The following is a 7,494-nucleotide window of genomic DNA, read 5'->3' as shown; positions in this document are numbered from 1 at the left end:
GCTCTCCTCCCCTTGTTGTGGCGTTGTCTGGTCGATGCTATATATGAGGTGCTGTATTATCTTTGCTATAAACCATTTTTATTTCCAAACAAATCCAATGCACTTTATAAAACAAAGGAACTGACTAGGACTGTTGACTTTTTGAAATGATTGTGACCATGTGATTTATTCTTGACAGATAAAGTGTATATCTTCTCAAAACTTTGCAATTTGTACCTGGTCAAAAGTGATTACTGATGCATTTAAATAGGAATAAACAGGATTGTGTCTGAAAACAGAATTATTCCAACTTTATAGGCAACAGTGTATATTTCCCATAGTTTTTCTTATATCTCTCCCTGTTGATATTATTCTACATACAAATATTTTATGTATATTTATTATATACGTTATTTTGCAACTGGTTTAACGGTTTAACACTCAGAGGTCTGATATCTTATAAAGCACACTATAACCAATACTCCATGGGTAAATAATTTAGGTACCTTAATCTGGAGGCAAAGTCAGTGTACATGATTGTGTGGCCTATGAGAACAACCAAAAACCTCTGTATCCACAAAAACTGAAATATTATTGATGACTTTATAACTTGGTGCAATCTAACTGATTGTTTGCTGTACAATATAGTAAACAGGTTTTATGACTGAAATGACGTGAAGCTTTCAGACCGATACTATTTTCAGCCATGGAAATAATATTCATGTGCGTGACAAGTATGACATCTTTGTTGTGTAGGCCTTATACAAACAATTCATTCATTCAGGTGAGTAAAGTCTGTAAAATAATCTGAATCTAGATATTCTATTTTATTCTATTCTATTCCAATGCAAACATCCACACAGTAATCTGCCGTACAGGTAGAGCAGACAGGTGGGATTCATTCATTTTTCTGAATTGTTCATTGAACAGTTATGTCAACTCTGCATATCACCAACTAAACACAGGACACACAACACCTTACCTAGTGAGGACTCTCTTTTGCTGGAAGGATCATCAGCTAAGTGAGAATCTTCCAGGACTTTAGAGATGAAGGAAAGATTTGAAATAGGTGTGTGATTGTTAGGGATTTTGGGGACGAGGATGAACAGGGTTTTAATCTTTTGCTTTTTTAAAAGTCTCAGGGCAGGGGCATCGTGTAGCGTGGTGGTGTGGGCAGGCGCCCCATGTGTGGAGGCTGCAGTCCTCGCTGCAGTTGGCCCCGGTTCGAGTCCCGCTTCGGACGGCCTTTCGCTGCATGTCATTCCCCCTCTCTGCCTCCCTGTTTCCTGTCTCTCTCCACTATACTATCAAATAAAGGCATAAAAAGCCCAAAAAAATATACTTTAAAAGTCTCAGGGCAAAACACCAGAGCAGAGAGACGTATTAATGAGAGAGAACAGACAGGGACCTACTGCTGAAAAGGAGCTGCACAATGAACTTGAGCAACTGAGAGTGTAGAATAGCCAGTGCGTTGGTTTACTGGCAAATGCTAATTTGCTGAATGTATCTGGAGATATAATCTAGGTAGACTGTCTCAAGCTGAGTGATCACAGGTGGATCACAGGGCACAGGAAGTGCATGCTAAACAGGAACCACAATTCCGCTTTTGTAAAATGTTAATTATCTCTGATGAGGCTAATTTGTGATGAAGGAAATTTCAAAGTCTAAGGGATGAGCACAGAGGAGTGATTCAAATCATTTTAAAATGTTATTTTTCTCCCTTTTTGAAACTATTCATGTAATTCCCATTGTCCCCATAATATACTGACATTTTACACACAGACTCAATTTAGTAATACACCGCTGTGCTGTGCAATAATAATCAAATACTTTGTTCTTTAAATCCTAAGGATTTCCACAGATAAGAATTATTATTCTGATTGTAATAATGATTCTGACAGTTTGAATTAATCATTTTTCCATATTCTTAATAGGTCACTTTGCTTTTCCTTTTTGATCTAATTTAGTAATATTTGACATTTCACTCTGACTCAAAGGACTGCATGGACTACAGGGAAATTTTTAGCCTGCTAACAATGAAAGAGAATATATTAACAATCCTTATGTTCATCTGTGCCCATCTGCAAATAGTTGTTCCGCTGTTTCAGCTTCTACTTGCTTATGTAGAACCAAGAAATGGCCATATTTATAAGCAAGTATCACACTGCAGATGTTGCCACAATGATTGATGAAAAATAAAGGCAGAAGAAAAACAATTTCCATGGAGAGCGGTTAAGGTACAGTATGGAACACTAGCGCTACAAGGTACAGGAAGTCAATTCTAATTATAAGTTTGTGCAAAGATAGTGTATGCATCTAAAGTTGGCAGGGGCAGATATCATCAGTAACCCCAAGACCCAGGGGCAAAATGGTCAATAACACTGATATGAGTTTTCTGATTCAGCAAGCTGAAAATAAAAAGAGCGAGTGAAAAGAGTTTAGTTGCAGCCGCATGTTCATTAACTTCTCATCACACCAGATGTGACCTAATGGAACAGGGCAGCTTATAAGGTTATATGGTTAAAATTAATTTAGAAAATAAGAAAAATGAAAGCTGCACTAATCAATATTTTCATGATAACAATGAGTCGATTTATTATGTTTAATGTGACAGGGGTTGCACACAGAGAATTATCTTCCAAACCTGCAGCTGCCCTCAGCCCTACTGAGCTTTTCAGTGCTGTTCAGCTCATTGTTTTGGTTTCTGCAGCTTCACTGTTTAGATTCACTCTCACTGCCCTCATCAACCTTGTTTCCAGCCACAGCGGGCAGGTTGTTTTCAGCAAAAGAAAAAAAAGAAAAAGAAGCCATGATGAACTCACCTGTACGCTCGCTTCACCAAACAAGCACCAAACAACAGACAAGCAAAGTTTGCAGCTAGCTAGTGAACATAATAGAGCACTGACCTGCCAAATAGAACGATATTTTTTCAGACAAAACATATAATAGGTGAGTGAATATTGGGCTTTACTGTTTGTTAACAGTTTGCTACACTGCTTAGAGCCTGATCCACAAAGAGGTCAAAAGTCTATGAGTGCAGCTTCAAAATTGTGTTTGTGAAAACACAACATCTGATATTCTGATATGATGCGATGAGTAAGGTGGCGTTCAAACAGCCTGAAATCCATGTGTGTCTTGCAGCTATCCTCATAAATATCACACAGAGGGCACGCATGGCAAAAACACGTACCTCCAAACAGCTTTGTATTAATATTATACCCAGAGGTTAGAGGAGAACCACCGAAATATTATTTTCTTTCAATTCCCCTGTTTCTGCTTTTATGTTTCTCTTTCACTTACTCATCGGGTATTCAGTTGTGATTCAGACATGATTCAAGTGCAAACTACTGAATATGTTGAGAGAGTTCACAGGGCAGAGTGAAGGGAAGTCATATGTGCTGGAACAGTGTTTTAATAGTGACAATACAGGTGAGAGGAAAAACAAGCATTTAAGGCCAGAACCTGTACAGTCAATCTTGTTTCAAAGCGGCCAATTGTTCTTATATTTTGTTGTATGAAGAATTTCTGAATTAGAGCAACTTTCGGGAAAAAAAAAGTTCGCCCAAAATGTCTAGGAATGAAAATTCCTCGAACAGAGTCCATTAAAACTCCCCATTCAAACCCATAATAATGAAATTCTTGCTGCAGCAGTTCCTTTAGGACTTCTTTAAACTCTTTGGATTATACTCCTTTAAATAAAAAGTAAATGTCTGAACAAAATCAAATTTTATTACAGCTTTAAGAGCTTGTTCCCCTATAGCTGGGAAAATTCATTTTAATGGTGCATAACTTATTTGGTCATAATGTTATTACCAAAAAGTTTGTTGTTTTTTTCTCCTGGCTCTGGGGATGGCAATATTTTTCTGGTTGTTGGATGTTTGTCTGGTTGTTGGCTATTTCCATGAATTTTTTTCTTCAGCTTTGGCAAACCCTTCACTTTTAATCTGCTGCCATTAAAAAATCAAACATGTTGTCTTTCCAGTTCTTGGTTTATGACTAAATACCTGCAAAACTAATGACATTTCCATAAGCTGTCAGCTGTAGCTACTTTGTGTTTATTGCTAATTAACAATTGTATTAAATAAACCTAACACACTATGACGTGAACATGATCTATGTCAGTTAGCCATATAGACTGTAGATGAAGATGGATGTAGCCTCTGTGACATCACCCATAGGTTTTTCTGTAGAGCGGTTTTGAAGCTCAGAGTGAGCTGCACCACCATCGCCAACTTGGCAGTACCTGACTCCGCCTAACTCCCAGCTAATCCAAAAAATGGGCAAAGAGGTGGGGCGTGTGTGGAGCCAAGACTTAGGTGCATGTTGGTGTGTAAATTATGCAGGACTTTAAGCCTGAACAAAATTTAAACAGGTGACTTCTATAAAAATTCACCCCTTGTATAGTTGTCATGACGGGGGGGGGGAATAGCTATAGAGACTGAAAATGTTTTTTGTTCCAGGCTGTATACATGTTTATTTTTGCTGTAAAGTTGGACAATTTAACATGGGAGTCTAAGGGGACTGACTCACTGTTTGAGCCAGACTCTAGTGGCCATTCCAAGAATTGCAGTTTGCTTCCTTGGTACTTCCATTTTGGCTTAATTTTTCAGCCTTGGAGGTTGCCGCTTGGTTAGCTACTGCCATGGGACACGCCCACTTGGGGACAAGCCCACAAATATTCAGTTTTATCTTCTTTTGATAAATGGATAACTGGACTACCCACTAATATGTCGGCAGACCGAAAGACTGGTCTCTTGATACTGCACTATTAAACTGGGGGATGTCTAACCGCTCCAGCGCCTACTATCTCCAACTGCACCACCAGCGACCCTCGTATGGTCCAGAGAAGGTCCTCTGTCAGTCGCATCGACCCCTGGGACATTGTGACATTTGGTGAGTAGAACAATGTCACAGCTGCTTACCTGACCTTTCACAATGGCTCCTGCTACACTGTGTCAGAGGAGCCACACAGTTGCTCTCAGGTGAATTTGTGTACGAGGCAATCTCTAGCAGTTCAATTTGTACTCTTCACTAAAGGCAGTAATGATGTTGTACATGCAAGTTTTCTTTCATTTACCACCAGCTGATGAGATGAGATATGATGTGTTAAGAATGAATGTCTAATGGTAACATCTTCTGTGTTACACCTGCATCTTGGGTTTGGTTTTTTTTATGTCCTCATAAAGGGCAGGTTAATATGTACCACTAATGGCAGCAAAGCATGAGCAGGATAAATGGAAAATGATATTTTCCTTGAAATAGTCAGGTGTAAAACACTATGCCGAGAATCCTTTTGCTAACACTGCCACCCAGTGCACAGGGAAACTATTACACCCATCTTCCTGCAAGGTAACACCACTTTAAAGTACTACAGTGGAAAAAAAGTATAATGCAGCTCCTCCATAATGCCACACCTAAGTTGCTTTATTCATTCTATATATGAGTAACTACAGATATTTTCCAAAGATGGAAACACGCAAGTAAACAGGGTTTTTTCTTTACTGCATTTATCTAATCAATCCCGCTCTAAGTTTGCCAGTATTTTTAGTCCAACACAGTTTACAGACCTTGAATGCTAATGGTATTATTGAGATGCAGAGCATGCCAGCACTGTGCTGGGACCTCAGCCTTCATGCAGTGAGTGAGTACAAAGCCCAGAGATATTCACACACGCTCTAAACTAATAGCTTAGCCTATGCAATATAAACACACTATTTGCTTTTAAGGATGCTAGGGCATCTTAAAGCTTAGAGATCCTTTCCTTATACGCTGATTCCTCATTCACTCTGCTCTGAATACTAATAACGCTGACCTGTTTGCCCTTCCCTTCCCCTCCTCTCCTATTTGTTTTCATTATTATTACTCGTTATCATACAGGCAACTGATTGAATCCGTTCCTGTTAATCACCAGTTTTCATCCAATCATCACTTTGAGACTTAAGCAATCTAAAAATTCTAAATCATGTCATTGCAGATTTTTGATTGTGCTGTCTATATGCAAATGACCCATGAAATTTGACAGTGGCTCAGTGTGTAGTTATGGGATAAATTTTGTTGGTAGCACTGTACCAACAAAACTGTTGTTATTAAACATCATATATTAAAAAAAAAAAAAAGTCACATATTCAATATAAAGAGGCTTGCTGGGGTTAGATATTTTTTATTTGTATAATAGCAATTTTCAGCCACAATCCAGTCAACACAGGGTGTGCATGTTTGTTTACAGTTGCCCAGCTGCTGAATGTGCACACTCTACCGGGTTATCTGAGTGCATATACAGTGTATATCAGAGCACACCATGCTAATCTTCTACATGACAATCTCACACAAGGAGGAGGTGATTAACATCAACAGGGAAATCAAATTTAATGCAATTTAATACTCCAGGTTTGAGTGTTCGAAATAACAATTACATTTTATATTATAGGACTATGTACATGATACAATGGCAGAATAAGGTAAGCATGGTTTAGAATCACACTGATATGATGGTTTCATGTACTTAACCACATTTAATATAAAAAGATTTAGTAATATTAAGGAACTGCATATAAGTATTGAGCAGGAGGGAGTTGAAGCTGTCTGTTGAATCTTATATTTCACTTTTTTAGCTACCCCAAAGTTTTTTTGTATAAGCTTTTATTTGCTTAAGTATTTTAACATTATTGAAAAATACAAATAACTTGCATTTTATTAGATACATTCCTTTAGTGTATTATTTCAGACATATTTAAAACTAGAAAAGGTGAGAAAAACAAAAAGACTTAAGACCATCAGAGAAAAGAAATGCAACAAATCAGAAAAACCCCGACATCCCAATGTTTCTCTGTATTCTGTTAACTTATATCTACCATATTGCACCTTTAATATATGACAGAAATCAATTAAATAGCATTTTTAACTAGTTTTGCTTTGGAAATTGTTTATCCTCCCCAAGCTTCAAAATATCTAGTTTGAACCCCACATAACCCCACACTCTGTTTTTTACTTCCCCTCCAACCCTAATAATTTGTGTACAATCCCTAACAATACTCTTCCTGTCTCCAATACCTGGTGCTTGCAGGAAAACAATAATGGAGTCATTTACATAAATATTAACACATTGAGTAACCAGTTTGAATGTTCCCAAGAAAGCAATCAGCAGAAATTAGCATCATGAGACTGTGCGTGAGCAACAGTGTTGAGAGATGAAAGAGTGTCAGGGCCTGAGGGCACGTAGATAACAAAACAAGAAGCAGCTGATCTACAGTAGATGAAAGACAGTGGTATATGCAAGTGGTATGAAGATGCCTCTTGTGAATACATTAGCATATGGCATATTAATATCAAAGCTGAGGACTGACATACTTTGAAAAACACAGATATGTGTTGTGATTTTTATAACTTCTCTTATTGTTCTCTTTTTATAATAGAAGCAATATTCCAAAGGTGTTTCAGTATCTCAATTCCACCCCATTCACTCAGAGTTGTGAATGAAAAAAGTTCCGTTGATCCCTGTTACATTCACCAAATATA

This window comes from Seriola lalandi, unplaced genomic scaffold (genome assembly GCF_002814215.2).
Source record: "Seriola lalandi dorsalis isolate HSWRI2012SDOR001 ecotype SW California unplaced genomic scaffold, Sedor1 jcf7180002054352, whole genome shotgun sequence".
NCBI classification, from domain to species: Eukaryota; Metazoa; Chordata; class Actinopteri; order Carangiformes; family Carangidae; genus Seriola; species Seriola lalandi.
The sequence above is the reverse complement of the archived record's forward strand: the minus strand, read 5'-3'. Positions refer to the sequence as shown.